The sequence below is a fragment of the Microcaecilia unicolor genome, chromosome 10 (assembly GCF_901765095.1).
Source record: "Microcaecilia unicolor chromosome 10, aMicUni1.1, whole genome shotgun sequence".
Classification (NCBI taxonomy): Eukaryota; Metazoa; Chordata; class Amphibia; order Gymnophiona; family Siphonopidae; genus Microcaecilia; species Microcaecilia unicolor.
The window spans coordinates 158286725-158298017 of NC_044040.1; the positions used below are offsets into that span (position 1 = coordinate 158286725).

General features: G+C 47.0%; 1 protein-coding gene across 3 annotated transcripts in view; it reads right to left on the bottom strand.

The window, feature by feature from the left end:
• LOC115478718 (retinol-binding protein 1) overlaps positions 1-8499 on the bottom strand; it is a 318900-nt gene extending 310401 nt beyond the window's left edge. For 2 of the 3 annotated variants that reach the window (XR_003943567.1, XM_030216262.1), the window contains exon 1: positions 8355-8493. The gene's annotated coding sequence lies outside the window, so the exon portion shown is untranslated. Of the gene's footprint in view, positions 1-8354 lie in introns of all 3 variants that reach the window. The other variant, XM_030216264.1, reaches the window with a different exon arrangement.
• Positions 8500-11293: the final 2794 nt, after the last annotated feature.

An 11293-nucleotide genomic window follows, 5' to 3' on the forward strand; every position in this document is an offset into this window, starting at 1 on the left:
GGGTGTCCCAACCAATTAGCTTTAAAGGCGAGTGTGAGTGTCTTAAAAATGATCTGTTGATCAACTGGGAGTCAATGTGATTTGAGAAAGAGAGGAGAGACGTGATAATGTTTTTGGCATGGTAAAGCAACTTGAGCGCAGTATTTTGGAGAGTCTTGAGTTTCTGGAATACATTATATGGATGTCCTAATGCGTGCCTACTCAAGGTGTGTCATTTGTACTATGTAGATCGTATCATAGATGTGTTAACAGGCAGCTTAGAAAGAGCATTCATATATGATACATCATTTGTACTCTGCTGATGTTTATCTTATTTTGATTTCTGTAGTGTTTTAATATGTATATTTCTGATATGTTATTTCTTTCCAAATTTACTTCATTGATTGTATTTATGCTCCGCGTCGGAGGAGCGGGTCCTACCGAGGTGAGGAGCATGAACACAAACCTCTCATAAAGCAAACAACTAGAGGCTGTCCAGAGATTGGCTTACCTTCTACATGGCGATGGTAAGCACTAATTGCACTAAGGTGAACCCTTACAGAGTTGGTTCTGAGACTAGACTCACAAAGGTTTAGAAGGTATTCAAGCAGAGTCCATGTAGGGCAATAAAGTGGATCTAGGGCCTTGCCTTCACACCAGATGGTAAACCTCCTCCACTTGAAAAGTGTAACACCTCTTTGTGGAATCTTTCCTCAAAGCCAGCAAGATCCGGAGACATCTTCAGGAAGATGCAAGTAAGGAAATTCTAAGCTCTCAACATCCAGGCCATGAGGGCCTGAGACTGCAGGTCGGGATACAGGAGAGATCCCTCGTTCCACGTGATAAGAGTTGGAAAACTCTCTAATCTCCATGATTCTTCAAAGGATAACTCCAGAAGAGGGAACGAGATTTGCCTGGGCCAGTATAGAGTGATCAGTATCATGGTTCCTCGGTCTTGCTTGAGTTCCAGAAAAGTCTTCCCCACCAGAGGAAGACCCGTCCCCCAATGAAGGAGGAAGGCATCCAATGCTACTTTGACTTAGGCCTGGAGCCTGGAACAAAACTGAGGGACTATGTGATTGAGTTGAGTGGCAAAGAGGTCCACCAAGAAGGGTGCCCCACACTTAAAAGATCTCACGAGCAACACACATGTTGACTGACCACTCGTGCAGTTGCATAACCCTGCTCAGTCTGTCAGCCAGGCTGTTGAAATTGCCTGCCAGGTATGTGGCCCTGAGAAGCATCCCATGCTGAACGGCCTCCTGACACAGTGGGTATGATTCGGTACCTCCCTGCTTGTTAGTGTAGTACAGTGCAACTTGATTGTCTGTTTGAATTAGTACAATTTGGCCAGACAGCCGAGCTCTGAAAGCCTTTAGAGCATTCCAGATTGCTCGTAGCTCCAGGAGGTTGATCTGAAGATCCAATCCCTGAGCTGAACAAGCACCGTGGATGTAAAGCACATATACATGAGCCCCCGACCTCAGGTGGGATGCATCCGTCGTCAGCACCTTCTGGGGCTGAAGAATTTGGAATGGAAGTCCCATAGTCAAATTGGACCAAACTGTCCACCAAAAGAGAGACTGAATCAACTGTTACTCGGATGATACCTCCTATATTCCCCAAAGCTTGGCACCAATGGGAAGCCAGGGTATACTGGGAAGATCTCATGTGAAGAAGTGTCATGGGTGTGAGATGGACAGTGGATGCCATGTAGCCTAACAATCTCAACATCTTCCAAGCTGTGACCCACTAGCTGGCTCGGTCCTGAATGGCAAGAGCGACAAGAGGTCCGCCCTCAGCACAAGGAGAAAAGCCCACATCTTCTGCGTGTCTAGCAAGGCTCTGATGAACTCCAATTTATGGGACTTGGGGTAGTTTAAAATGAACTCTAGTAGCTCTAACACCTGACTAGTTCTCTGCATGGACTCCTGAGCACCATCCTTCAAAGTGCTCTTCACCAGCCCAATCATCCAGAAAGGGGAACACATGGACTCCCAGGCTACGTAGCAATGCTGCAACTACTGCAAGATACTTGGTAAAAACCCTGGGAGACGACGTGAGGTCAAAAGCAACACTCGGTACTGGGAATTATGTGTCCCTAGCCGAAATCGAAGATACTTCCTGTGACCTGGAAGTATCGGGATGTGAGTGTAAGCATCCTTTATCTCCAGAGAGCATAGCCAATCGTTTTCCTGAATCATGGGGAGAAGGGTGTCCAGGTAAACCATCCTGAACTTTTCTTTGATCAGGAATTTGTTCAGGGCCCTTAGGTCTAGGGTAGGACACATCCCCCCTGTTTTCTTGGGCACAAGGAAGTACATGGAGTACCTTCTTCCCCTGGTGGAATGAGCTTGACCACATGGGCCTTTAGAAGAGCGTACAGTTCCTCTGCAAGTACCTGCTTGTGCTGAGAGCTAAAGTGAGAAGCTCTCAGTGGGCAAGTTGGTGGTTGTTGACTCCAATGCAGGGTGTAAACGAGATGGATTATTTGGAGAACCCACCGGTCGGAAGTTACAAGCAGCCACCTTTGCTGGAAAAAGTCCTGTCTCTCCCCAACCGGAAGGTCACCCGGGATAGTTGCCTTTACTGTGGCTATGCTCTGCTGGAGCCAGTCAAACGTTTATCCCCAGCTTTGACCGGAGAGCTGGCTGGACCTTAGTGTTGATGAGAACATGTGTGCTGGGACTGAGCCTGCTAAGGCTGGTGAGAAGAAGGGGCATACTGAGAGTAGTAGGGGCACCCTCTTTGACTTGCCCAAAAACCTCCTAGATGAGGAGGAAGGTGCAGAAGATGTCCGACGGGAGAGAGTGTCAATGGTGTCAGTGTGTTTCTTGATGAGATCAGTGATCTCCTCCACCTCCTCTCCAAAAAGGTTATCTCCCTGGTATGTGGCATCCACTAACCTTTGCTGAACCACAGAGTGCAAGTCAGAGACACACCGCCATAAGACTCTGCAAATCGCTATACCCTCGGCAGAGATTCTGGACACCACATCAAAGGGGTTATAGGCACCCCTGGACAAGAACATGCTACACAACTTCTGCTGCTTGACTAACTGGTGAAATGATTTGGCCTGTTCCTGTGGGAGAGAATCTGCCAAATCAGACATACTGTGTAGAGAATGACACAGGGACAAAGTTTGTCCCTGTCCCCGCCCCATCCCTGCGGGTTCTGTCTCCGTCCCCACCCCATCCCCGCAGGTTCTGTCTCCATCCCTGCCCCATCCCCGCAGGCCTTGTCTCCATCCCCGTCCCGTCCCCGCAGGTTCTGTCCTTGTCCCCACCCTGTCCCCTTGTGCTCTGTCCTCCATCTACAGAAGCCTTGAACACTTATGATTTTATATTTAAACCTTTTTATTAAAGTATAAAAAGGAACAATATGATGGGCAACTGTTGTGTATAAATTAGAAAAAGAAAACAATAATAACAATGAGCAGCTATAACAACCCTCCTTCCCACCACCACCCTCTACCCGTCCAACTAGAAAATGACACGGGGACAAAGATTGTCCCCATCCCTATGGTTACTGCGCGTCCCCGTGTCATTCTCTAATACTGTGCACTAAGTTCCACAAGTACAGGCTCACGTACAGCTGGTAAGACTGAATACAGGAGATTAGCATACAGGCCTGATACATCTTCCACCCAGAAGAATCCAGGATTCTAGCTTCTCTGCCATGGGATGCCGAAGCAAAGTCTCTAGAACTCCTGGCTCTTTTGAGCACGGATTCCACCACCAGGGAATGATGAGGCAACTGAGGCTGTTCAAACCCTGGGGAACATTGGATCCTATATATAGTGTCTATCTTCTTGGGCAGGACAGTGACAGACAGAGGGGGCTCCCAGTTCTTCACTTGGACATCTTTCAGGGGCCAGTGAAAAGAGACCATCACAGCTTCTCTAGGAGGAGAGTTCTAGTCCAGGACCTCGAACATCTCAGCCTTGGGCTCGTCCTCTGTCTCTAAACGAATGGGAATGGCAACCGCCATTTCCAGCACAAAACCTGGGAAGCAAAGGCATTCCGGTGGAGACTTCCTCCTTTCCTCTGCAGGGGAGGGGTCAGATGGGATGCCATAAGACTTCTCCTCTGAGAAGTACCGTAACCTCATCAGACTCTCATGAGTGCTCCTCATCAGTGTCGGCAAAAAACTCCTCAGGGGAGGGCCAAGACTGAGCCTGCCTTCAAATTGAGGAGCAATGTCCTCGAGAAAGGCATCGAGGAGCGGGTTCTAACCTCGACTCCATTGGAGCTTCCTCCACCGATGTCGAGGGAGTGCCCACATGGGCTGCTGTCGATACCGGCGCCATGTGTGACACTGGCGTGGGTCACCTCACCGCAGATTGAATGCCCTGTGGAGCAGCAGGAAGTAGCATGGCTCATGCAAGCACCCCAGATGCCTATGCACACTGCTATAAAAAAACTTCACCAAGAGCTCAGGGAGCATGGCCCAGATGCACTCATCAAGAAAGGCCATCAGGAAAGGCTGGGGTGCTAGTTCAGAGACAAGACTGCTGAACTGCTGGGGTTGAGACGGGTACCTGGTCCTGGCTGCATGGAGACCTGTGCATCAGCACCTCTTGTATGGAGCGGGAGTGGTCCTCCCTGCGCCGACGCTTCTCTAGGACCAAATTCCTCTGTGTCCCGGAGCTCCCGGCACTGTGGGTCAAGGAGAATCGATGCCAATGATTCTTGGCCTTCACCTGATACTGTTCGATGCTCCTTGGCGGGGACGGGGTTGATGACAGCGGGGGTAGGGGTGTGAACCTTTTGGGCGGGTTTGGGGACCGGGTAACTGGCAACACTGGACAGCTGGTGAGAGAGCAATGGAAGATTTTGATGAGAGAAGACCTGCATCCTGATATGTCTGAGTGAGAGGTCTGAAAGGAAGGACATCAGTGTCAGGTCCAATTGTGACTGGTCCCGGGAGCCCTGCACAGTGGTCAGCGTCAAGGCAGGTGGAGACCCACTCGATGCGCATCCACTTCAGGTGTCTGAGACAGGCGTCTCAGCCATAGGACCGATGCACCTGACGCCGATGCAACTCCCAACATCAATGCCAATGCCGATACTGACGCTGAGGCTTCGGACTAGACCCCAGAAAACTTTTCACTTTGAGCCCCTCTGGCCAGCTGGGTTCTTTTCTTCATACGATGGCAAAGAACACAGCTGGAAGGGGTATGTTGAGGTCCAAACACAGAAGACACCAAGAATGAGTGTCTTTGCCAGAGATGGTCCTACTGCATCGGATACAGTGCTTAAAGTCACTGGGATCCTTCAATGACATGGAAGGGAAAACAGCCGTGGCCAAATCAAATGGCTTGATGGTGACTAAAAAAGGGGTACACACCAGAAAAATCAAAGGAGAAATACCTGAACGGAGCTCAGGACTAAGAGGGCCCACTGAATGTACCAAAAATAAAGCAAACCTAAAAGTGGGGGAAAATAAACTAAAATTATAAGACAACTAAAACTATAAGAAAAAAAACCCAAAAAGTCTGGGCAAAAAAACCTGAATGGAAAACACAAAACCTCCAAAAATATATACTTATGCACCAGACACTGTAAGGAGCATGGGACAATTGCGTTCTCTCCTCACTGCAGATGAGGAGACTGATGGTCCCATGCTTTCACAGCAGGTGGGAAGGCACTCACATATGTGCAGTGGAGACACTGCGTGCGCTCTTAAAACTCTAGTAGCTTGTTTAAGCTCTGCACCAGGCGATGGGGATGATGTCACTCACATGCAAGAATATGGCCTGTTTGTCCTCAGAGAAAAGTGTTATGTGGAGAAAAGTCATTTTAAAAATTATCTGGGGGTAAAAATGCATAAAAGTGTATGCTGCTGATACACAGCTCATACATTTATGTTGTATGCCCGTAACTATCATTGCACTAAGCTAAGTTCTTCAGGATAGGGGGACAACTTCTTAATAGAGGTAAGTCTCCCTTTCCTCAAATACACAGCCACTCCCCATGTTTATGCTTACGTTCATTACACATCTTGATATACTTATATTCACTACATATTAAGATTATCTGATTTTTGGTTTGCAAATCTAGAACACTGGGATGGGATCTCCTTCGGCAACTTTCCACCACAAAAAGTATCTATTTAAAAAGTATATTCTTTTATATCGTAAAAGTACATTCTTTAGGTTGCTTAACACAAAATACCATAACAGCACTGCCAGGACTTGAACAGCAACAACCCAACCTATGAAAATGCAGCACTGCAAGCTAGACCATCAATATATCACCCAGTGGCGTACCGAGGGTGGGGAGGTGGGGGCGGACCGCCCCGTGTGCAAATCAGCGGGAGGTAATCTGCTCCGTCCGTCAGTTCACTTCCTGCCTACCCTCCCCTAACTTGCTCCGCGGCGCCGGTATGTGCCTTACACCTCTGCCACACCGCTCATTCCATCTCCTCCCAGCTGCTCCTCTCTCCCCCCATCGTCTCAACTACACTACTTTCACACTGCCTTGCTCCTCCAGCGCCTGCGGCTTTCCTCTGTGATGTCTTCTCCGGGGGTGGCTCAGTTTCGCGTTGGCTACCAATGCACTCGAACTCTACCCCTGCCGGGCCACTAGTAGCGTCGGCAGAAGACTGGGGATAGATCATATGGGTCGAGGTTACTTCCCGTTCCAGGTCTGGAGAAGAGCCAGGTAATTAGGCCCCGCGCAGCATGATCTTATATTTATTTAAATTGTGTGCTGCCTTGACTTTTTTTTTTTTTAACATTTGATTGCTATTGCTGCTGCTGCTAGTTTGACAGGAGCAGCAAGCAGGGGGGAAGGGTATCTTGAAATGTGAAAAGGAAGGACTGGTGAGGGGGGCAAGAACACTAGTCTGGAATGGAAGGGAGAGAAAGAGGGCATCTGGTTGGATGGATGGAGGGGACAGAGAGAGGGGCAGATGGCGCTGATGGAAGGAAGAGAAGAAGGGGCAGACCAGATGGTGGATGGAAAGGAGCACAGAAAGGAGACAGAAGCTGGATGGAAAGGGGTAGGAGGGGGCAGATGCTAGATGAAAGGCAGGGAGAGAAAGGATAGCACTGCAGACAACCGTGCGGCTGGATGGAAAGGGGCAGAGAGAGAGAGGGCAAAATCTAGATGGAAAGAGGCAGACCAGGCGCTGGATGAAAAGGGGCAGGGGGGGCATACACTGGATGGAAGAAAGAGAAAGGTCAGATGCACATGCAGCTGGATGGCAAGGGGCAGAGAGAGGGGGCAGACTCTAGATGGAAAGGGGCAGACGCTAGATGAAGAGGGACAGGGGCAGAGAGACGTTGCAGACACTGGATGGAACGGGGCAGACAGAGAGTGCAGATGCTGGATGGAACAGGGCAGGGGGGGGGGCATACGCTGGATGGAAGGAAGCAGGAGAAGGGACAGAGCAGATAAGTAGAAACCTGAGACAACAAAGGTAGATAAAAATGTATTTTTCTTTTTTACTTTATGATAAAGTAGTATTGAAGTTGTGTTAATAAACATTTATAAAAAGAAAATGGAAATAAGGTAATCTTTTTATTGGACTAATTTTAATACATTATGATGATTACATATGAAAATTTCAATAAAATGTTTATTGTCTTGTTTCTTTTCTGACCATTTATCTCATTTCATGATTATTGCTAAAAATAATTTTTTCATGGGGGGGGGGGGGGTTAAAAAAAAAGGTCGGCCCCAGGCCAGGTGTCAAGTATGCTAGGTACGCAACTGATATCGCCTACTGGAACAACAGAACATGCTGAACTGCTACAGATTCCGACACTGAAATCATACACTAGCAGAATCACTCACCTTGTCACATATATGTTACACATGAAAAACAGAAAATACAAAGCTGCTGTAAGCCCACAGCTAACTAAAGCAAAAGGTGTCTTTCTTACATTACACACTGTCCAGAGCATATCTCAAATCTATCCTATGTTCCTGCTGGCTGGAGTCAATGGAACCTGCGCATGCGACAGTGCAACCACTAGCCCCAGCAACAAAAACAAAAGAAATAAGCGTTCATAACTCAGGTCTGTCACCTGAAACAACTTGGTACGAAATTTGCAGTTTTAACCTGTGTGTGCAATGAGTCAAGTGCCTGAAGGCATACATCTAGAACATCCTTATTCCATTCTCCTCTGAAGTAACCAAGAGTAAAGTGGTTTAATCACTTATACATGCTTAGCGTTATGTATGTATACTTTAAGTATGCAAATAAGGGCATAATAACAAAATCTCAGAAGAAACTTGCCTTCTATTTGTCTTGTATTATGACCTATTACACTCCTTTTCAACCCCAAGCATCCACATACACTTCTTTTTTTAAACCTCAGCATAAGCGGACAGTGTAACATGGAAAAGAGAAGATTTAAAGCAAACCTCGGCAGCCTTTCTGTTCTTTTCCTGTGCTGCCACTGAAAGTCGGGCGGCACCACAACTAGCTGTCACACTGCAAGCATAAAGTTCTGCTACAGAGAACTAGCTGGTGCCACTGCATAACAAAACCATGCTGCAACCCCGAACAAGAAAGTTAGTTCCCGGCTAAGGTGACTGGGGACACTTTAAGAGTCACATCACTGACAGGAACAAAAAAATATTAAACAAATCAGTACTGTATTAGGAGCTATCTATGTGAGGAAGGAAGGAGGAGAGTTAAAACTCTGGAGCACAGAGAACTGGGCGGTCATTGAGTGGGCAAGAGGATTGCCACGATAAGGTAAACCGGGAGGAGAACTGAATGAGGCAGTGCACAAGCTGCAGGAGAAAAAAAAATTATACACATTTGTTCTCAATTGATTCAGAGACATGAGGTGATTCAAATTGGAGGATCACAGATGGAGATTTACCACCCTTATGCTGGAGGCTTTTCTCCTACCTGAACCACAGCCAAGTCTAAAAACTGTTTCTGGCAGATGTGCATACATTCCAAAAACTGACATAATGTAACCTGTATAGTATATAAAAATTAAATATTTATTTACCTGGCCCCTGGGAGCAGTGGGGAGGCTCCAGGATGGATTTGGGGTTTGGGGCGTGTCTGGGGCAGGTCCGCTGCAGCATCGCGCGTCCAGCGTGAACCGCGTTGTGTTCCAGACTGCCCCAGGTGAAGGGGACGCCGGACATAGTGGACAGGAAAAGCTCCGGGCTCTCTAAGGCCTGCAGGAAACCAGGGAACGCTGCTGATGGGTTTGCAACGTTGGAATGTGCGCTGATGTCATCAATAACGTCAGACATGCATGCTTGGCGCACAAAGTTTACCCGATGGTTCTGGTGTTGAAAGGGAGTATCGGGACCACTGAAGCACCAATGTTTTCAATTAAAAATATTAAAAGGGGGCTAGTTTTGACCCGTGGAGGGATCTAATTAATAAAATATATATGTGGCTGAAATCGGGCATTATGCGCAATTGAGCATGCATGAGGCACGTGCCTGTGGTGCATTTTTAATTAATATACCCCGGAGACTGTTGGGAAGTGCAGGGGGGTTTGGAGGCGTCCTGGTTGCCAAGGTGATACCGAAACACCGCAAATTTTTTTAGTGCACGCGCAGTACAGTTAAAGGAGACCTGCACTGACACCTGAAAATTTAAAAAGTATTAAAAATAAATTTTAAAAGTGTTTGCATGAGTTTTAATGCTAGAAATCAGGTGCAGGAAGCCTATACTTGCTTGTCATGGGGTTATGGAAGCTTAGATTTTATGCAAATTAGTTCAATTTTATGAAGTTCCAGGTTGGCTATTTGGGGGGGTCAATTTTAATGAAATTTTTTATAGAATAAACGTTAGGGCATTGCTCTGATCTGTGTTATGTAATTAAAATCCAAAAACGAAGGTTGTATATACTGTTTTTAACCAAAAATGCAAAATAGAATGTCAGTATGGAAATGTGTTTTCAAAGAGAGCTTCCTGATTGGCTGCACTGCTCTAGTTAGGGATCTAACTAGTGAGGTGGACGGTGTTCCCGCCCAATTGGGCGGTTTTCCGGGACCCGCTGTGGGAAATTTTTGTCCATTGTGGGTCGCGGTTTTTTGGGCTATTTTGGGGGGTTTTCTGCTGTTTTTCTGTGCGGTTTTTCGGGCCACGGGGGCGGGGCTAATGACATTTTGGGCGGGGTTTGATGACATTTTGGGCGGGGTTGATGTTTGGGGCGGGGCTGATGGCGGAGGAGGCGGGGCTGATGATGGCGGGGGCGGGGTTGATGACAGCGGGGGTGGAGCTGATGATGGCAGAGGTGGGGTTGATGACAGCGGGGGCAGGGTTGATGACGGCGGGGGTGGGGGTGTGAACTTTTTGGGCGGGTTTGGGGACCGGGTAACTGGCAACACTGGACAGCTGGTGAGAGAGCAACGGAAGATTTTGATGAGAGAAGACCTGCATCCTGATATGTCTGAGTGAGAGGTCTGAAAGGAAGGAATAAATGAAAAAGTTTGAGTGAAATAATAAGAGTGCTTGGGAATAGTTTAACTGAATGTACTGAGATTATACAGAGGTTTGTACTAAATTTAAGAGGTTTTGATTTCTCTCCTGAGAGAGAAAGCTTGTACTTCACATGTTTGTTTTGAAACAATTGATAGTAGTTAAAAATAGTTAGAATACTATTTGAAAAGAATATTTTGTTCTGAAAAGTGCTAGAAAGCATTAAATACCAGTAGCCCTTCAGTGGGTTGAAGTAGTTAAAATAGGAATTGATATGATATCATTCCTGAAAGATATCCTTTGAGATATAAACCTGTTTATAAAGTATGTGTTGAAAACAAATAGAATAATATTTGAAGTCTGAACTAAACAGATAATTAAATTATCTGACCTTAGGAAAGTAAAGTAAGGATTTAATTTAAAACAAACCTCTTAATGCTGTGTGAATCCAATGTCCATGCGTCATGGTCATCCACATGTCGACCCATCATATATGGGACAGGACGTCCACGTGCTGACTCGTCCATATATAGGATGGTTGTCCATATATGGAACTGTGCATGTAAGGACGTCCATCACGCATGGGTGTCCATATAAGGCGATGCACGTTTTCCAATGGTTATTCACTGAGAAATGTGGCGCTCCGTAGAGAACCCAAATTTAGCTTGGTGGAGAGTCTGCTCCTGGTGCAGCTCTGCCTGAGGCACCGGCGCAGTCTCTTCATGCACCACCACCACCTGCGCCCCCAGGACTGTGTCCATTAGAACATGGACACAGATACAACAAAGGCTGGAAAGGTAAGTGCTTTTTCTCACTCACACACACCCCCCACCCACTGTTCCTGGGCTATTAGGTCCCCTTCCTGTAGCACCACATTTAAGAGCTCCCTCAGCAATGTAAGCAC